General features: G+C 34.2%; 1 long non-coding RNA gene across 4 annotated transcripts in view; it reads right to left on the bottom strand.

The window, feature by feature from the left end:
* LOC113598243 (uncharacterized) overlaps positions 1-22,163 on the bottom strand; it is a 373,642-nt gene that overhangs the window by 37,945 nt on the left and 313,534 nt on the right. For 3 of the 4 annotated variants that reach the window (XR_008295312.1, XR_008295315.1, XR_008295314.1), the window contains one exon: positions 12,809-12,978. The exons of the other annotated variant lie outside the window; for it this stretch is intronic. This is a non-coding gene — a long non-coding RNA (uncharacterized LOC113598243). Of the gene's footprint in view, positions 1-12,808; positions 12,979-22,163 lie in introns of those variants that run through there. 4 annotated transcript variants of the gene reach the window in all.

Genomic DNA, 22,163 nt, shown 5'->3' with positions numbered 1-22,163 from the left:
TCTCATGTCCATCTCTGAGTAGGAGTGCCATTTGCAGTTACCCTATGCCTACCTTACTATTGTACTTGGGTGTGTGAAACAAGATAGCACATTTCTTTAGTTCACCAGCTTTAAGACCAAGAAAAACTAAACTCAAGGACTATACTAGAGGGATCACACTGAGGAGCATCATCCATACCTGGACTGTATTTAGATGACAGAATCTTGGCTCAATTTTGAACCTAGTCCCATAAAGAGTTTAGGCATTTTGAAAGTCTTGACAGAGCCTGATTCTATTTTTCATATGTGATAAATATAAATAATTTGTGGCCAGATGAAATTTTGTTGGCTTTTTAAAATCATGGTAAATTACTTCAGCCTCCTTCCATGAGAGGTCATTTTATGTCCCCTTGCCATGATTATGGGTAAGGTGTGCATTTGCTTCAAGTAACAGAGCCCAGCAGAAGTGGTCCTATGTGACTAGGATTAGTTTATGAAAACTCATGTGGCTTCTTCCACATTCTCATGCTCATTCATATCACATTCTTTCTTGGAACCCAGCCATTATATCATGAGAACATCAAGCCACATAGAAAGCTTCTTGTAGGTGTTCCAATTGACAGATCCAGTTATGCCTATCCTTTGAGTCATCCTATCCCTGGTATAAGAAAGGCCTGAGAAGAAAGCTCTAGATGATTCCAGTCCCCTGCTGTTCAAATATTCCCAGGTAAGCCCCGACACTGTGAAGCAGTGTTCTGTCCTATTTCTTGTCTTACAGAATCCTGAAGTGTAATAAAATAGTGTTATTTTCTACTCCCAGTTTTGAGTGGTTTGTTTCACAGCAGTAGTAACTAGGATGTCATCCAATATTCCTTATTGGAAAAGCTGAAAACAAAAAAGGTTAGGGGAGCTTGGGTAGCTCAGTCAACTGAGTGTCTGACTGTTGATTTTAGTTCAGGTCATGATCTCAGGGTTGTGGGATCAAGCCCCACATGAGGCTTCATGCTGAGCATGGAGCCTGCTTGGGATTCTCATTCTCTCTCCCTCTGCCCCTTTCCCCCACTCTCTCTCTCTAAAATAATGATAATAATAATAATAATAATAACAACAACAACAACAATAATAAAAATATATCTATAATACAATAAAAAACAAAAAAATTAAGTTCAAAATAAGTCTCTAACTTAAAGACTCTCTTCCATATTTCAAATCAGTTATTTGTTTTTTCCCCCAAATATTTGCAACTACAGCACTTATAGGAGTCCCTAAATCACATACTTCTCCTAAACCATATTCTTGACTTTGGAATTTGAAAGATACACCTACAACAATGTTACTAGAAAGTTTATAATCCCCAAAGAGTATGTTTTGGGATGAAAAACAATATTTAATAATTAATCTTGAGTCATTATTAAATAATTATTGATTTGACAATATTTCATCTTTAGGAAAAGGAGAAAAAAGAATATTTATGTTGTTAGAATATATTTAGAAATATAAATATCCACTGCATATTTTAAAATTCTAAAAAGCCAAAAAGCAAAGTTCAGTATATGAAACACATGTATCTCCTCACAGAAGTGGAAGTATTTACATGTGGAAAAACAGATTCAACAGGGAGAGAAAAGTGAGGAGGGATGAGAAGGGAACCATATGAAGTATGGAAACACTTAGGGAAATTTTGCATGTTTCTATGGACCATATTTTCTAAAATTACAGAATGTGAAACTAGAATGCCATGTGACTTCTTATTCATCAATTAAAATTTAGTCAATTTCACTCTAGTAGGCATTTTCTTTTGAGCGGCAATATTTCTAGAGCTTAATGTGCCATTTGGGTGCTCAGAAGGGCCTTTGAACAGCCTGTGGTGATAGAACAGACCTTCACTCAGTGAAATCTTGCTAACAGCCGAGAGCAGAACATTGCATTTTGTACCCTTAAGATAATATAATTGTTGGGATGCAGTTACTCTTTCATCTTATAGTGATAATCAATCAATGATTGACAAGTCTAATTAGAAGCCTTGGTACGTACGGCATAATAGCACTTTCTAACAACGTTGTAGCCTGGAAAATCTTTTTAGCAATGCTATAATAAAAACATAATATTTTATAGATAATTCAATTTACATTGCTGCCATTATTGTTTGGAGATATGAAAAGGTTTTATTGGGGTAGAAGAATACTATCTTTCCAAGTACAAATATACCACTCTAATGGTTTTATGGTGTCTCCCAAGACCTCAGTATTTCTGCTCTAAAGGTTTGATGATTTTTCAATTTGGCAAAGATGGATTATTGTATGTGTACATTATCTTCAGAACATAGTGTATTTCAGGTGCATAGATATATTTTTTGATGAAAAACTTTCCCCCTCCTCTTCCCAACTGAGGTAATTCATAATGGGATACAGTAATCAGAAGAGAAATGGCATCTGTTAAAAAATATGGTGCTTGGTTACAATGTCAAGATAAAATACCATATTTTGTTAGGCACTGAAAATATCTAGAAAAATCAGTGCTCATTTCTTTCTATAATATGACATGTGTTAAGAAGTCTCTGAACAGATTTTTTCACATTGAAATATCTTCAAAAATGTTAAACTTCAAACTGGATAATTACACTGTATATTTGTCTTTTAGCATTTCAATTAGGATCTGTTAATCTTGAACTTGTGTTACTTACTTTGTATGCAGAAGGAAAAAGTGGAATTACAGGAAGTATTAAACCATTCTTTTTGTTCTAGATAAAATGATATAATAATGCACAAAGTGCTTTCCTTCACTTTTCTGATATTTCTTTTAGAAAATGAGGCTTTCCATCATACAGAAAGTGATAAATTACTGAGAAGACATACTATTCTTTCTTGCAGTATGTAGACTGCATCAGACATGGATTTTCCTGAGATGCCAAAGGAAAAGACAGCATAAAAAATACAATTATAATTTTGCTCCAAATATCCCAATACAGTAGTTTGAATTTAAATGCCTCCTTAGACATTCTATAATTTAGCAAACACACATTTTCAAAATAAAATTTAAAACTGAAAGGTACATGCAATATCTGGAAAAGCACCAAAAAACAGTCTTTAGCAATATGTGGATATAAAGGAGACTTGGGGATCCCTGCTTCAAAGGGATCAAGTGTAAAATACCACAGAACAAGTACAACTCAGCAATTCATTTTTTAAAGATGGTTTTTAGATATTATGTAAAGTATGTATGTAAAGCTTTGTGCTGACAGCTCAGAGCCTGGAGTCTGCTTCGGATTCTGTGTCTCCCTCTCTCTCTGCCCCTCCCTGGCTCGTGCTCTGTCTGTCTGTCTCTCTCAAAATAAATAAACATTAAAAAATTTTTTAAAAAAGAATGAAAAGAAGTCACTCCTTGTTTTAGAAATATTTTAAAAGATTAGGGAAATTAACTTGAGATACATACTATAATATAGCTATATATTGTTTGGAATTTTCCATTGAACATAATTTTTATAATCTCTTTATTTGCTATTATGACTTTACATTTTTAATATTTTTCTAGGCTCTGTAAGAGCCTGAGCTTAAAGAAAAATAAACTTCAAAAATTTTAGGGTATGTTTTCAGAACTAGAAGGACCTCCTAGATATTCACAATATTTACTTTGTCTCCATCATCCTGTTAGATATTCCAGCCCTTACATGAGTGTCAACTATATGCTCCATTCGTCATCAGTATCATCATCAGTAATTACATGCTGCAATCGGTATTCATTCACTGACCTCCAAAAGAGACTAGGTATAGGTAAGATTTATTTAGAAATATCATACTGCAAACTTAATTGAGAAGAGAATTATTTATTGGAGATGCTTTTGTTCTATTTACTCCTTCTCAACTAATTTACTTTTTTTTTTCTCTTATACTTTATAATACAACTTGCTACCTCCACCTGAATTTGCACAGTACACAGGCTTATTTAAAACAAAATAGTTTTGGATCCAATATCTTAGTTTAACCTCATAAAAATTTAAAGCAAGTAAATTAGAGTACATATTTTACCATGGAGGAAATGATGTGTGTTAGCTCATACACCTAGTTATGCCAGAGATAAAAGTGGAGACAGTTTCTTGATTTCTGGCCCATGTCTTTTCACTGGACTATAGTACTATCTATATCTATATCTATATCTATATCTATATCTATCTATATCTATAACTATATCTACATCTACATCTCTATCTATCTATCTATCTATCTATCTATCTATCTATCTATCTATCTAAATTAATGTGCACTGCTTACCTTATAGTCAAGTAAAGCAAGAAAAAGAGGCAAGTGTCCAGATACTATGAGACTTAATGTCATTTTCTAACTTATCTTGACTTTCAGCAGTACTTTACAATTTTAATTTGAGGTCCTAAACCTAAACCTAAAAAGAGAGAGAGAGAGAGAGAAAGAGAGAAGGATAAAGAGAGAGAGAGAGAGAGACAGGGAGAGAGAAACATATGAATTCTATGTCTGATTAAGTTAAAAGAAAGCTGAAAAACAATATCAACAAAACTGGACATGGCTTTACTGTTTAAACTACCTTTTCAAAAAGTGGAGAAAACAAAGTATAATATAAGCCCACAATTTTATTTTAGTAGGTATAAAGAGAAAACACAGCCTAATAAAGTATATCATATAGAAGCAGTCCTAAAGGGTTTCAGCACATATAATCAAGATTCTTTTAGGAGGAAATATCTCATTGGTTTAAGAAAACGGTAAGAAATTACATTTTCAAGAAGATTTTTTCCATATGTGCTTGTAATAAAGGGTGCTCTTATTAGTTTGACATCTTTTTAAATTAGCCAACATGTTATAATTCCCTCTGTTTGTGTACAGTGAGATTTCATCTCTTTAACAAAAAAAAAATCAAAGATTGTCCATATCATAAATAAAATACTCTGAAACAGATTGGAAAGGAATATGCCAAATATCCAGTCTGCTTTTCTGAGTTCATTGATGAAACTACACTATATCTGAGCATAAACCATAAGCATTAAATGCCCAATGCCATACCTGGCACATCTCAATTCCTCACATATGCTGTCTTCTCAGCAATGTTCCCTTACCAAATACTAACTTGGAGAACTATAAAGGACATCCATTACACTAAACACCTTAAAAAAACTCCAAAAACCCAGCAAAACAATCAATAAACAAAAACCACTCCAAAGAGCCCATGGTGTCTGAATGAAAGGGTAACTAAATTTAATTTTGAAATTATTTGAACATTGAGATACATTGGGTGTTTCAAGGGAAAACTGAGAAGAACCATTACTGATAATACTCTTCAGCCGTATATAATTAAATAAATCATTAATTTTCTATTTAAACTGCATTTCTTACAGCAACCATCTAATAAAGATGACTCTATTAGACTCAAATATTATTGAAGACAATTAAATCCTGTCTGGATACAAACTGCTGCCTACAACTTTTCATATACAAGTTGAAACTGTTCACTTAATGGGAAATTATGCTGAAACAGAAATCTTTGGGGGGTAAATGTCAGAGAAGTGAAGTTTCAGGATGAAATAAAACTAAAAGCAAGGGTTCCAAAGGCTTCATTTTGATCTATATAATTTAAAATGGGGGCACCTGGGTGGCTCAGTTGGTTGAGCATCTGACTTTGGCTCAGGTCATGATCTTGCAGTTCGTGGGTTCGAGCCCCACATCAGGCTCTGTGCTGATAGCTCAGAGCCTGGAGCCTGCTTCGGATTCTGTGTCTCCCTCTCTCTCTGCCCCTCCCCCACTCATGCTCTGTCTCTGTCCCTCTCTCTCTGTCAAAAATAAATTAAAAACATTAAAAAAATTTTTAATGGGACAAGCTGATATTATAGGTAAACAAAAGTGAGTAAGACATAGTCTTTGATCTTTAGAAGTTATGGTCTAATGGGCTGTTGGAAACATATGATTATAAAGTATTTCTAACATAAGAAAGAATAATTGTGTTATGAGGAAAGTAAAAATGTAGTCCTCTGAGAAGTCAGAGGGATAAATGATATCTATGTACTGAAGCTCTGGAAGACTGTATTGAGGAGGTGATGTTTAAATGGCCTTCTATGGATGCCTGGATGGCTCAGTCATTTGAGCAACCGACTCTTGATTTTGGCTTAGATCATGATTCCAGGGTTGTGGGATTGAGCCCTGCATTGGGCTCCTTGCTGAGCATGGAGCCTGTCTCCTTGTGCCCCTCTTCCCTGCTTGCACTCTCTCTCTCTCTCTCCAAAATAGAATAAAAATAAATAAGTAAAAATAAATAGCCTTGTAGAGTGATAGAAATTTTAGTAGGCAAGAGATTGGAAGGGAAATTATTCTAGGAAAAAGATAGGAATGAGAAAATTTAAAAAAAGTGTAGAGTTATTTAAGAGAGCCATGAGGGATATATTAAGGAGATTAGTGAAGTATTGAATGTTCTTCAATGTTCAAGTATGGTTTTTAAAAAATTTTATTCATTAATTCAGTAGACAATGGGTGACCCTGTGAAAATGAATAATATTATTTGAGCTATACTTTAAGAAAATGAATCTTCTGGTAAAGGAGACAATTTATTGGATACTCTAATTCAGGGACTATTACAACTTTCTAGGGAGGACATAGTGATGTTTCTTACCAGAGTGATGACATTAGGAGTGGAAATCAAAGGATGTTACAGCAGTTACAGAAAAATAGAAAGTAAGTCTTACCTTGAAGGGAAAAGAGACGTAAGGAAGAAAGGAGACAAAGGAAAAAGAAATATAACTTTGAGGGTGTTAGTTAATTGGGATGATGGCATAGATGTATTTTAAGTAATCTGCGAATAGACATGGAAAGTAGGCTGGGGCCAGAGGAGATTATAAATAGTAAATTCTTTAATAAAAGGGCAGCTGGGTGCCTAGAATGTGTCTCGGGGGAGACTGAAAAGGGGTGTTAGTGTTAATAAGATACGAATATAACTTATACATCCCTCCTTCCTTGCTATTCAAGGATGAGACTAACCTAGCCCTCATCTTTAGTCTGTGCAAATATCACTGTACCTCAGGAAATTAAATTTCTCATTGAAAATTAATACATTGACACTTCGATGTATCAGAGATATTTTTTATATATTTGATTAGCATGAACGAATTTTTATGCCAGAGAGGGTCTGGTCTGATCATTTTCTGAAATACTGAGTTCTTGAACTTCCTCAGATGAGGACCAGATTCATACTTGAATAGTAAGGAGGGAGGGTTGCATAAATTGTGTTCATATCCTATTAACAACTTTGCATTTCAAATTCTAAGTTAATTTTTGTGTTCAAGAAAAGCTTGAGCAAAATTCATCTATTCTAAGATGACAAGGGCTTTCGGGAAATAGAGATATGGGGAGAAAAACTGTAAATCTCTACATAGTTCACTTTTCCAATCTGTGCAAAGGAAAGTAATAATAGTATCTACCTTGTGGAGATACGAATGGTAAATCAGATTATACATGAAATTATTGAGAACAGTGTCCAGCACATGATAAGTAGCACAATTCGTGTTGACTATGATGATGATTCAGATGAAGGCGAAAAAAGTGACAATAGAAAGAAAAGTAGAAGAACAATGAAAAGAAGATGCAGTTTTCAAAGAGACTAGGTCCAGAAGATAGAACATTTTTAAATGAGCTATTTGATGGAAAGTTCAATATTCCCCCTTATTTTCTCTTCTGGAAAATGATTTATCCTACAGAATTTTAGTTCACTGTAGTGTGTTTTAAGATTTGCCTACTTATTTGTTTCCCACAGAATATTAATATCCATGTGAAAGTGAAAGAATTCACACCTCAGAAATAAAGCCTATTCAAAACAAAATTGCAATAACATAAATAAGAACAAAATAGGCATTATTGCGATGTGCACATTTCACATGATGGAAAACAATAGAAATTTTAGCTGACCACATTTTACTTATGTTATTTAAATCCTATATATTAGATTAGGATAGTGCATTTGAAAACTGACTCTGAGTTGCATTTAAGAATTTTTATTATCTTGGCCAGCTACACATGTTAACACATTTTATAATGAAGTTATTTTATAACAGCTTTCAAAAAAACAGACCAAAAAAATAATAATAAGCTGCCAACCTTCAAAAGGAGATAGCAATCCATGAGTGAAATGTTTTGCTTTTCCCCTTAATCTAAATGGGCTGCTCAATAACTTGGTATTAAAAGTCAGTTCTAACTTTGGTCTAAGTACCAACTTTTTCAATTTTATGGTTATCTATAAACCTGGATTTAGTATGTGACTCTTTCCCAAAAGCTATAATTTTGGACTTACTGTAATTAAATTTAAGTTCTTATCTACTAGAAAGGATGGTAAAATATCTTTCAAATATGTGAAGGGTCAGGTCTTCAGAAGGTTGTGGGCAAGGGTGGTGAGGGTATCTATGATAAGAGCTCACATTTTCTTTCACCTCAGGAGTAATACTTACAGGATAATAACTATTCACATTTAGTTCACTGAAGGGAACCATTAACTGTTGGTGTATTCAAGTAACTAGCAAAAGCCAATTTTAAATCAAATTAAATTGATGGATGCTTGTGGCATATTGACATTTGGGGCCATGACTGTAAAGTTCCTGAGGGTTAATTGTTCTTTGCTTTCAACCCATAGTGCAATGTCATCAATTAGCAGAGAATTAATAAGTGCTAATTGAATTGAACAGTTAAAAAAAGTGAAGACATTAGAATCAAAGTATAAAATATAGAATTTTAGAATAGATAGATAATGTAGATTTAGATAATTTAACCTTAAGCCCCTTTATATTCTGAGACAATATGTAGTCTCTAAATTCTCAAATAGCAATAGACAAAGAGTTTTGTATATTGTTGTTAGTGGGCAACATAAGAAGGGGAAATCTAAGGATACACTGATTAAAATGAAGTAGGAAGCAAATATATATACAAAACGATGAAACAAAAAATAATAAAATAATGGATTCAAAGTGAAGTCAAGGGATAAATCAGTGAGTTCATGTGGCACAAAATAAATTTGTATCAAAAATAGGTAGATTCTCAAGAAGATATAAAAGTATGACATTTTTCTGTTAAAGACTATAGATAAAGGAGTGACATAGTACCTGGCACTGACATATGTGGGACACTTCACTGAAATACTCTAAACATAAAAGCAGCCTAAGATTTTGAAGAGAGAATCATTTTGGGGACTGAATAAGAAATAAGACTGAAACTCTGGAGTCTCAAAAATTTACAATTGTGGAAATAGGAGTTTAAGAAATAGCTTGATAGTAATCAATACAATGAAGCTACTAGACAAGCAAGGGACAAAAAGATATAGACAAGAGGCTTTTCCGCAAAAACATTTTCATCTCCAGAGGGTCTTAATTTCTCTATGAGGTGAACATGGAATGTGTCTATGTTCAGCTCTTTCTTCTACATTGGAGATGGGAGTCCAATAGCGTATGATGCGAATTCAATCCTATATGCTTTATCTTCAACTTTAACTTAATTTTCTTGGTATAAACTGCGAAAATATGATTCTTGACCAAACTTTTTTGATCAATTTTAATGATTTTTGCAAATTCAGTAGGAATTAAAGAGAATTTGGAGCCACAAAATGACAGATTGAGATGCATGTCCTGTGCAAATTCTCATAGCTAGATACAGGGAGGCAAAATGGTACAGCCAGAAATATCAAGGGAAGAATGACAAATATGGCTTCACATGCCGAGATTTGAAGGCATGAGAAATTAAGTTAGATATGGAAAATTTATATGCCAGTTTCCCTCTGTTCTTTTCCATTTTCCGGATCTAATATAATCTCTAGATTTGGCCCCTTATTCACATAATTTAAAATAATTTAAAATAATAAGTAATGATTTGAAAAAAAAACATGTTTATATCTTCACTTCCAAGTATATTTTTAACTGAAAAGGTAAAGGAATCAGAAGTCTATATCCTCTAAAAACATCACATTTAGGATTAGATTTGATTCTATTCATTTTTAGATTAGATTATACAGACTGCATTAAAGAAGAAAATGAGGACACAAAACGTCTTTAAGGAAAATGTCTATCTACAGTTTCAAAATCACTTAAAAATGGAAGTGCATTTCATTATTAAAACTTATATGGTATATTAAATATTTATTCTTGGCTTTTCAATTTTAGATTAAGTGTGCTACTACATATTTGCAAAAAACAAACAACAACAACAAAAACCAGAAAACAAATGTACCAACATTATAGCTGGATATTTTATTTTCTAAAAATAAATTATAGAAGAATCAAATTCTAGCAACGGGAATCAGTTGTTAGCATTCTGATTTGTTTTAAGATGCTCCCATGACTACAGCATGCAAAGAAATTTGAGAATCGCTGCATAAAATGATTTGGCCAAAGTCTCGCTGTTTCAAAACCTGAGGAAGACTACAGCTTCCCTACATCCAGAACATTACTTGTTCTGATGACTCTACCACAATTACCTATCTTTTTTTTTAGATCACAATACAATGGACATAATAGGTGCGATTCATCATGTAATCAAGAATGGAAAATTAACAGTAAATTGAGGTCCAGATGCAAAGAAACTGGCTTGTTTTCTGTGTTTACACTGTGATTGTCAGTGACCATTATCTTCTGGGTCCAAGTAATACTGGAAATAGCTTCTTCAGGTCAGTAATATCAGCCAAAATAATGAAATAGTAGCCGTGTCAGGAAGCAACCTCACCTGACTCCTCTATTAGTTGGGAGAGAATATAAAGTGACCTGCCCTCTCTAACATGATCTTAGACCAATTATTATAGTGCATTGTTCTCAAAAGGCCAAGATATCTTAAACCAATGCCCATCGATAAAAGCTTTTCCCATAAACTCCTCCTATTAATTAAATCAAATGTAGCTTTTAAATTGATGAGATTGCAAAGATAAGTTATTCCTTAGGTTTAGTATATTTATCAATAAAATAATGTAAAACAAAACTATGAGTAAGAATACTAAAACATTTAGGAAAAGAATTGTGCTCTCCAATTTCAGTTGTCCCTGTGCGTTCCTATAATTTAAAGAATAGAGTTACTGAGGAAAAATTTAAAAACAAGCAAAAGAAAACAAAACAAAACCCTGAACAGTTAGTGAATATCCAAAGTATAAAATGTGGTTTCATGTCATGTCTATTTTGGCTTTTACTGTATAAAATGATCCTGAAAGTGAGCTTATGGAAAATAAAGGGTCATTAAACTAATATCGAAGACTCTAAATAAAAAGGTCTACTATTGCCTTAGAAAAAGTGAGATTTATATATTGATGCATTTAAAATATGTGGCCTATTTTCAGCATAAACTTAGAAGAAATTGTAGAACCTACTGAGAAGCCAAAACATACATTTCTCTTGCTTCCAAAAATTAACATTAATCCACTTTTATATGCTGGTTTCAAAAAACAAAGATATAAAAGATAAAATAAGTTATTTTACCTATATTAACTTTGAGACACCCTTAAATCCAATGTGTAGTTAGGATTGAATTCCTAATACTTATATATAGTAATTCTAAATGTTCCTTGGAAAATTCTGATGCCTACCAATATTTATTTAACAATGACAAAGAAGCACTTAACAATATTTTTGAAGCTTTGTGCCATTCAGAAGTTGCTTTCAATTTCCAGAAGGACATGTTATAAATGGAGTTACTTTCACAAAGCCCTTGAGTAGAGTGTTTCATTAGAACTGAATTTCAGACAGACAGTTTTATTTATCTGGGAAACTAACAGAAAGTACCTCTGAATTTAATGTAGGTCAAAAAGCACCAGCTATCTCCTAAAGATATTTTAAATTAATTACATAAAAATAAGAGCTCAGGAAAAAGTATAGTTAAATCAGGCTAAAATTCCTTCAGTTAGAGGGTTCATATTTCAAATTATATCTTGATACCCATGATATTAGCACATCTATATAATATAAGGTCTGTAGAAAAATTTAATTTTTATTTTAAAATTTTAATGTTACTTCTGAAAAGCAAAGAACACACTTTAGTAGTGAAAAACCCTGAAAACTAATCTTATTAATCAATCACATTGTCTCCGGTGTGCATCACTAAAAGCACTAGCATGTCACCAAACATTGAACTCAGTTACGGACACATATGTGGAAAGACAAAATACATGTTGAAATCAAACAGATGTAGAGTCACCTCTTGATGCCACCTCTCACAAAATGGGCAGTCGTGAGACAGCTCATAATAAATGGTAGTCATATACGTATTAACTCTGGGCACCTGGGTGGCTCAGTCAGTGAAGCCTTGAACTCTTGATTTCAGCTCAAGTCATAATGTCATATGGTTTGGTTTCTGAGATTGAGCCCTGAGTCAGTCTCTGCACTGACAGCATGGGTCCTGCTGGGGATTCTCCATCTCTCTCTCTCTCTCTCTTTGCCCCTCCCCTGCTTTCTCTCTCTGTCCCTCAAAATAAATAAATAAACATTTTTTTAAAATTTGCATTAGCTCTTAATATTTCATTCACTCAAAATATCCTTGTTCAGAACAAGACTCACTGGGTGTGCAGCTATAAATAGAACAAGATATAATCTCTGCCCTCATGGGGCTTTCAATCTAGTGGATGTTTCTTATAATTTTTATCTCATGTTTTATTGATACATTCTGAAATTCCCTTGGTTTTTAGGATTATACACCTTATTTCCAAATTATATAACATTGCTGGTTACTAGTCTCAGCAGAAACCACCTGGATTTGGGGTAGCAAACTAAAGGCAGAGACCAGTTTGGCTTACAACATTTTATTTAGTTTTAGTCTGTGCTTCCCAGGACATCATAGGAGTAGATGAGGTACCACTTTCAGCTCAACTCAAAAAGATTTACAGAAAGGTCTCTCTTCTCATTCCTTGTTCTAACTCCTTGGCCTAGTTTCCACAATCCTCAATAATTATTTAAATAAAAATATTTAGAATATTTTCTTTCCTGCAAGCAGTTTTCATTTAGATGCCACTTTACTTGTCATCTTTGGCTGGGGTTACCTAGGTTCAAATCAGAATAATAATTTTATCAATTTGATTAAATTATAAGTTAATATGTTATTATTATTAATGTAATAACAGATTAATATTAAAGTATATAGTAATAGCTATTCAATTCTCCCTACCTGCCAGACACCAGATTAAGGAATTTATATTGTATCACTTTGTTTAGTCTTGGTAACTACCGGATGAAGTATTATTTTTATCTTTTGCAATTAAAACACTGAGGCTAAGAAATGTTAAAAAAAAAATTACTAAAAATCCACCAATTAGTAGGATGATTAAAACTTGAACCCAGAACATCTCTCACTGGTTTGCACTGCATTCTTATTTCCTGATTCTATCCTGGCTCTAGATTTGTCTTTCTCCCTTAACATCCACTCTTTCATCAAGGCCAGACAGTTCTCTAAGTTTTCATTTATTTTTTAATTCCATCACTTCTCTTGTGCCATCACAGTCACCATCTTCACACAGGTTTCATCAGCATATGACTTTACTTCTCTGTCTCACTTACCCATCCTTCAAATCATGGCTAATGTTAGTCATCCTATAATCTCCACTTGGTATAGGCCCCTCCCATCCACTCTGCAAGATTCTTCATTCTTAAATGCTTTTTGATGACCCTTCCGGCTTCATTCCTGCCTATATATACTTTAGTGTATCTCCATGATGGGAATCCTTTCCTGATCTTATGATAACTGTGAAAACAATGTACAACTTAGAGCTGATGGTATTCAATTCACGAATAATCCTATGGGGGAAGAAACTACAGTGCAAGAGTCTGTATCTAGCAGGGTGAAATCAGTGCAGGTATAGAGTTAGGGGCATTTCAGATAGAACTTGATGACTAGATACACTATTAACTTGTATCTAGGCCCAGAGATGTGGCCAAATAGAGTATGTGAAAGTAATTTGACAGTCATATCTTTCCCCCTAGGGAGTGTGTAATTTATTTTAGAGCAAAGTCCTTGCTCTAGTCTTCATTTTCAGATTCTTAGTATCCATTCAAATATTAAGGCTATAGTAGGCTCTCTATAAAGTTTTTTTTTAATAAATCTCCAATAAAATGAAATTGATATCATGCTGAAAATTACTAGAAATGTGCACATTAGAAATTATCTCCATAAAAATCATCAAATTGTCAATGGTAAGTCAATTAGCATGGGTAATAATGATTTGTGCACTGTACCAATCTCATAAAATGGAAAAGAAAAGTTTGTATTCTACCCAAGTACAGGACTTTTCAGTCTCAAAATAATAGTCCTTTAACATGAGAATTTAAATAAACTAAAAAATTAATCTTAAAAGTTCAGAACTAAAGGCAAGGACATTTTCTCTGCCAATATATATTACAAAAGAGGTAGAATTAGAAACTCCTTTTAACAATGATATTTTAAATACAATTTACCAGAAATAGAAGTGAATGAAAAAAAATGTGGGTATCCATATACTGTTGTATAGAACATTTCAATTTTATTTCCTGCTTTCTATTTATTAGAAATTGACCATCATTGTTACAGATAAATGAATCATTTACATTAGTCAAAAACAGACCCTTTGCTAAAATTTTGACCAGGAATATTTTTCTAGAGAACTAAAATTAAAAATTAAGCATAGGCATATATTTCTTTTATTTAAATTTCTTAATATTAGCTGTAATTAAGGACAAAGTTAATAAATAGAATTGCTTTCTGCCTTTCTACATTTTTTCAGCAAGTCTCCAAGTGTACCTGGAATATTAAAAAGCTAAAATAGTTCCTTTATTTTCAATTTCCTTGTAGAAATACCACTTTTCTTACTACCTTAGGAGTTAGCATCTTAGGCATGCTGAGTTCTCAAAAAACTTAAGTGGTAATCACAGATACAAATGAACTAAAGCTCATTCACTACTTTCTATGATTATCTCTAGTATATAAGTTAGTCAGGAGAATTGAATAGTGCAGCTTCCTTACATATTGATGCCAATCAAATACATCTTAGAATACAGAATCATCTTTATAAAATTATGTTATAATAAAAAACATTATTTTGTGCACAAGTAGGCATATTAAATAGGATTTTTACAATGTTGACACATTTTAGCTTAAGACATTTGAATTTTTTCCCCCCAGAATTGGCAATATTTTATTTTATTAATTAATTTATTATTGTTTCAATGTTTTTACTTTTGAGAAGGAGAGAGAGAGACAGAGTGTGAGCAGGTGAGAGCACAGAGAGAGGCTGACACAAACTGAAGCAGGCTTCAGGCTCTGAGCTGTCAGCACAGAGCCTGACACGGGGCTTAAACTCATGAACTGTGAGATCATGTACCTGAGCAGAAGTCAGACGCTTAACCAACTGAGCCACCCAGGCATCCCTGAGAATTGGCAATTTTAGAGATCCAATAGCCTTTATTCTTTATATCCCTGAAGGATGCAAGATGCAGGACAGTGCCTAAGAAGATGAAATACTAAGTTGTCATTATTATATGTAATAGAATATACCCATCAGAATGACCAGTTGACTCTGTTTATCCAAAATTTATACAATAGATTAATATCATGATGACCTGTACTCCCAATTTAGCTTTGAAAACTAAATGCTAAGCATACATTATTTTTAAGTGTACAGAACTGGAAAATGACCCAAAATAGTTCTTATTCTTGATGGTTGAAAATTAAGACTATTATCCTTCTCTGAAGAAATGGAGTTTAAAGGAGATATTAGGAGTCCCACAACAGGTGTCTGATTTTTTTTTTCTTTTTTAGAGATATACTTTGATGGTTTTGTCAATGGATTTTGATTCTTCCAAGCATAAATATCCTTTGATTACTTTAAAATTTCTTTGTTATATTAATGCGGCCTCCCAAATGCTACTTCATCCCAAATGCTACTTCACACCAAAAAAAGAGAAAATAAAATCAATTAGAAAAATTATATCTCTATCTCTATCTATCTATCTATCTATCTATCTATCTATCTATCTATCTATCATCTATCTATCTAAATTTTCAGCAATCACATTCAGATTTACAGTGCATATTCTGGTACTGTTAAATTTGCACAATTTCCTTCTCTTGCAATATATTTTTATCAGATACTTTGTACCCAGTTGTACTCTTGTCTGAAACCTTCCGAAGTGCTGTTGTTGCCAAGGAAACCATTTCCTTATTATCTGTGCATTCAGCACTGTCTCACTGTCTGGCTCATTTTTCTCTTTTTTTTTTTTTTCACTCTTTCCATGACTCAACTGGAAATTTTATGTCATGTGTTAGTTAAAATAAAACACATTGCTTTCCTCCTCAGAGTACAATGCTCATTTAAAAGATGCAGAATGCATAATAAAATATTATTATTTTTTGTGTGAAAAAAAGAAGGAAACCAAAAAAAAGACTTTTTCATGCTTTTTTTTTTTCATGCTGAACGGTGTATGATGTCTTTGTTTTGATCTCCCAGCTATATATGAGTGCTATGAAAGTCTGAAACAAGTGCTCTTTGAGTAATTTTTAGCCCTGACTCTCTGCATATAGTGTAAGAAGGAAGACACAATAGTGTAGGAAAGGTGACAGAAACATGAAAGAGAACTTGGAAATGGTAAACTGGTTTAAGGTCAAATGTTTTGTGAATACTTGTTGCCTGTTTAGTCTCTGACACCTTTCTCCACTCCCTAATTCTTAATTTGTATGCATATAATAAAATGTCTTTAATTGTTAATTAGAAAAAATGTATAGAGCTAAAAGAAAAATCCACAGTAACAGTGGGGAATTTTAACAAATGGCTTTCAGAACAATGAAAAAGAAAAAGAAGACAAAATAATCACTGAAGCTATGGATCTTACATGCATTTGATTTGTTTGTTTTGGTTTTTTTTTGTTTTACTTAAATTTCTATCATAAATATTTATCAAATACCTGCTGTGTTCTAGGTAATATTTTCAGCTCTGTATTTAGTAATAAAATGATCAAGAACATAGACAACTACCTTGATTACATTAGGTTTCCATTCTATTGAAGAAAGATGAGAGATAAACAAATAAACAATTTACCAAATAAGATAATTTCAGATGATAAATGCTATGAAGAAATTAAGATCAAGTGACATGACAGTAAACAAGTATGTGGTGGTGGGCTACTGAATATATAAAATTCAGGAAATAATTCTCTGAGGAGATAACATTTAAGCAGAGATGTTATGAATGTGGAAAATGAGCTAGACATCTTTAAGACAGACTACACTAAATATAAATGAGTAGGTATTTGAAAGCTTACATGAACACATTTTATGAATATGATCATGGAATATTGGAGATATTACTCTAATGCAGCTGTCACACCATCTTACCTATGACCTCTTCCCTGCCAATCTCCCACGAACCTAGGACGAACCACTATTTCCTTATTGTTGTTTTGTTTGCTAGGACAGAAGTGGATGCACACATACTCAGTAGACACTGACGTGCAGTTGTTATTCTCATCTTCCTCACATATGCTATAGAGATATTTTATGTCTCCAGAGCTATAAAGACTTATGCTTTTGAGGGGAAATTTACTACTAGCTTCTGCTTCGGTGTGATTAGGCTAAGCATAGCTGTATGCAACACCGAAATTTGGATGGCTAACCACGTCCCTTCTGAATCAATATGTCTTCCCTGTTTTTAGTTCTCTTATTCTTCACTGCTAAATAAGCCTGTAAACCTTCGTTGCTTCTAGTTGTAGCTTCTCTTTAGTTATTCCTGTATTATTTGGTGTTGATAAAGTTTATAGGTAAGTTATAGAAAGTTATAGAGAAGTTATAGGAATTCCTGACCTGTGCCTCTCCCTCCATTTTTTGAAATGTATATAAGATGAAGTTTCTACCTGAGATGAAGTCAGCTAATACTTAAGGAACTCAATGTTTTGGGAAAGAAATATTCAGGTCATACCAAGGGTCAAGTCAAAACATCAATATTTTTTAAAAGTGGCTGTCGTTTTAAAGTGGCCACTTCTTAAAAGTGGCTTTTGATAGTGATGAGGTTTTGGAGTGGTGGGCATCCAGAGCCAATGGCCAAGAAAGAACTCTTGAGACATGTTTGGTGCAAAAAGGTGATTTTATTAAAGTATGGGGACAGGACCTGTGGCAGAAAGAGCTGCCCTGGGACCATGAGGAGAGACTGGTTATATACTTGGGAGTTGGGGGAGGTAAAGTTAAGGGCAAGTTTCCATAGGGATTTTCATATGCTAAAGAAGATTCACAGGATACTAAAGGCCTAGCTATTGTCAAGCTAAGGTTGTTTTTCCCTCTAGCAAAGCATTAACATTAAGACAGTAGGGAGTTCCTGGAGAAATGTTTTAGTCTGCCTGCCTCAAGTTATTTCTCAACGTGTTATCTGCCATTTCCTTCTGCCTTTATTTCCCACCTTGAATCTGTTTTTTTTTTTTGTTTTTTATAGGTGGTCTCTACATTTTTATGAGAAATGAACAGCACTTTCATTATAGAAAAAAAAGAGAAAATGTTAAAATTCGAAATGAAGAAGATATCCATGGAATTCTTACATTGCTAAAAGAGAGAAGGCAAGAGCAACAAGATAAAAACATAAATAAAAACAAACACCAAGAGGTTGATATAGGTGGTGGTCGTCCACAATGTCTATTTCAGATGGCTGGTTTAACTGCTTTCCTAGGTTCTTGAGGTGAACACTTTCTGATGTAAAGGGAATGAATCCACGGTATGACTCAGACCCTGTTGTCTTCTTGCTCTCTGCTCTGTTTTCCCTCAATAGCACTTGGTTGAGAAGACTGACCTTTCAAAAGTTTTATCAGCAAAACTACACACTTTGATTCTTTGGCATAGTGAACTGAACAACAGCTGTCCCTCAAGTTTAGCATAGGTTCTTTTGTAGCAGGATTCTCACACAGACATATGGGACACTGAGGCTCTTCTTTCCAGGAAGCAGCTTTATTGTGCCAGCATAGGCTCAGCAGGCTAAGACCCCATAAAGGTTGAGCCTGAGTGCAGTGGGGTGTAGACTTTTATGCAATTTCTATTTCTTTGTCTCCATATATGGTGACACATATAGTCTGACTGGACATAGCCCAAGTTACAGAGTTGTTTCAGAGCTATGCATACATGTATAGGAGTTGATTGGGCCATGTTGCATGTTGCCTTCCTTTGTTCTGAGAAGGCCTCCACCACATTCCTTAGGGAGGGCCTCTATCACACTTTGATGCTTGGCAGAATTGTACATTCCAGGGTGATCAAGTGTTGTTTACTGGCCATAAAGTCTCTTTTGTCTTTTTCAACTAATTCCAGCTTCTGACCTGCTCCTGAATCCTGAAATTCCCAAAGGCTGATGTCTGAAGAGGCATATTCTTTAACTTATACACAAACATCCACGTGTACATCCTTATTGACAAACTGTGAACTTTGGAAGGAAATAAAAAGAAGGGCAACAGAAAGAGGGGGAAGGAGAAAATGAGGAATAGGAGTAGAAGAAAAGAGTCAGGTGGACAAAATAAAACATGGGTACACCTAAAATCAAACTGCTCTTTTGAAGTAGAATTTAGGTTATGATTTTGTGAATTTATCAAAAGGATAGTGATGAAGTTTTGGGGTGATGGTTCACGGGGTTTGGAGCTGACAGCCAAGAAAGAATTCTTGAAGACATCTTTGGTGCAAAAAGATGATTTTATTAAAGCACATGGACAGGACCCATGGGCATAAAGAGCTGCAGTGACGGGTTATATACCATGTAGTTGGGGACATAAAGGCAAACAGGAAGTTGCCAAAGAAGATTCACAAAGATGCTCCAGGCCTAGCTATTGTCAAGCTAAGGTTGTTTTTCCCACTAGCAAAACATTAACATTAAAACAGTAGGGAGTTCCTGGAGAAATGTTCTACTCTGTCAGCCTCAAGTATTTGTCAATGGGCTGCAGGTTTTAAGGAAATTTAATGTTATCTGCCATTTCCTTCTTGCCTTTGTTCCCCATATCACTATGGAGGGGTGATGTTGGGGTTCTAGGAAACTGAACCTATAGATTTCTAGAGACTAGGCTATTGATAAGAATTGCTTTTTTCTTATAATTTACTAAGACATTTGTACTCTGATGGAGACTCATGTCCTGCATGACTGTGATCTGTACCACTTAACCATTTGTCTCCTTTCCTTCATTCTTGGGCAGCCAGCAGTGCCTGAGGAATATCACGCTTATCCCACGTGGGGGATGGGGCTGGGTGTGCTAGCCTGTACTTTGACCTTAGCCTGCCTTATGCTCCCTCATCAATGAACAAAAAGGTAATAAAGGTTTTGCCTCTGTTTAGCTTTCAAAGTTTCATTTTTGTCTCCTCTGTTAAGACAAAATATAAACAGTATGCTCTCTTTGTCATTATTGGTATCAATTCCAACCAATTTCAGATTACAATGATTTTTTTTTCTTAAAGAATAAATGAATCACTTTAGATTCTTCTGAATGCCAACTCTTACTTCTTAGGTATTACCTTCTCCCTGTAGGGATTTTGTATAAAGGGGTAAAATTGAATAAATAAAATATCAAAAATACAGACTATAAAGTGACAGAAACTCCCCATTTTGACTTTGCCAAATTAGAACTTCATTAACATTATCACCTAGAACTCTACTAGTTTGGTTACTTCTGTCTTACTGATTTTCTCTGAGTGAATAAGTTCTTGTTAGTGGAAAAACTAAACCCACTTTTAAAAAGTTTTGGAAGATATTTGGCCTATAAAAAGCACATGATGCCTTTAGACTCAGACATTGAAAAGCCAAGGAAAAGGCAATCTGCAGAGACAAGCATAATTATAAGTAAATAAATTGTAGGGCTTAATTGTGAATACCCTTTTACTGTGCTCAAGGGAATAAAGCTATTCTCATAGTCTATTTTAGACCTAGAGAGGAACTTTGAGAAAGGCCAGACAGACCTCTGTGCTGCTGGAGCCATTTTTAACTCAAGGGGATCAGAATAGGACTTATTTCCTAGAGTTATTATATAAATTAAAGGCACAAGGTTAGCTTTTGAAGTGTTCGTTGAAGTAGGTCACCAGCAGAAAAACATGAGTACTTTAGGCATATGAATTGGCACCATTGGCCTGTTTACATTTATTGACAAAAAAAGAGGAAGAAGGAAGCAGAAGATGAAAGGAGACATGGGAGTTTGTTTATTTGTAAACTTTTCTTTTTATACTCAGAAATGAAGATAAATTTTCAATTCTATTTGTCAGTTATACCCCAATAAAGCTGGGGGGGACCCAATTGTGCTGACTTAGAATTAGACCAAAGGCTATTGCATCATTGTGCAGATTGTGTGCTGTTAGGATTGAGGGGATGGAAGGAGAGTTGGTACCAATGGGACAATAGCAAGGACGAAGAAAGAAGAGAGTGGAAGTAGGAAGAATTATGCTTTATGGTAATCAGATTTTCGCTATATGGCCTAACACCCAAATATCATTCTCCAGCTATTCTCATTGTTGATCTAACAAGGTTTTGAGTTCCTTTTTTTACAAAGCACTTAATGTGACACCTGACATGTAATGGACACTTAACAAATGTCAGCAAATATTGTTATCCATGTGTATTCTGGCCTCAGTGTTCAGATGCTACATCATACATGCATACCACCATTTAACCAGAATAAATGGCAACATCATTTCAGACTTATCCATACAACAGGTGCCTACTTAATAAAAGTACAGGTGATCTATCCTCCTCTGGAAATATAATAGTCTTTCCCCTCAGTTCAATCCTTTAATAATTAATTTCTACACATACATTTTCCTTTTCCCTTTCTTTCTCTCTCCCTCTCCCCACCCCCTTCTCTTTTTGCCTTAGCTAACAGAAGAAGGACCTATATGAAAGCAGTCATTTGTAAATGGCTGTTTTCAATTTATTGTTGAAAACATCACTCAGATCCTCAGATGGTTACTGCATGATGCTTGTCTTGGGTAGCAGAGCAGAAATGATTTAATTTGAAAGCAAAGGAACTGTTCCCTGAGCTATCAGTAAACAAATTAATGGAAAACATTTCCTTCCTTTACTCTGCGGCAATCTATCTACTGCTTAGGACCTTATAACACCTTGTTCCTTTCAGGTATGTGGATTGTGGCCTCTTTCACACCTTAATCACTTGACCTTTCTACTATTTGAAACCAGAACATATTTGTCAAAACTTTATAGATGTATTCTAATGGAATCTAGGTGGCCAGTGGGTCTGGACT

This window comes from Acinonyx jubatus, chromosome C1, assembly GCF_027475565.1.
Source record: "Acinonyx jubatus isolate Ajub_Pintada_27869175 chromosome C1, VMU_Ajub_asm_v1.0, whole genome shotgun sequence".
NCBI classification, from domain to species: Eukaryota; Metazoa; Chordata; class Mammalia; order Carnivora; family Felidae; genus Acinonyx; species Acinonyx jubatus.
Note: the sequence above shows the minus strand (reverse complement) of the source record. Positions and strands in the feature narration are given on the sequence as shown.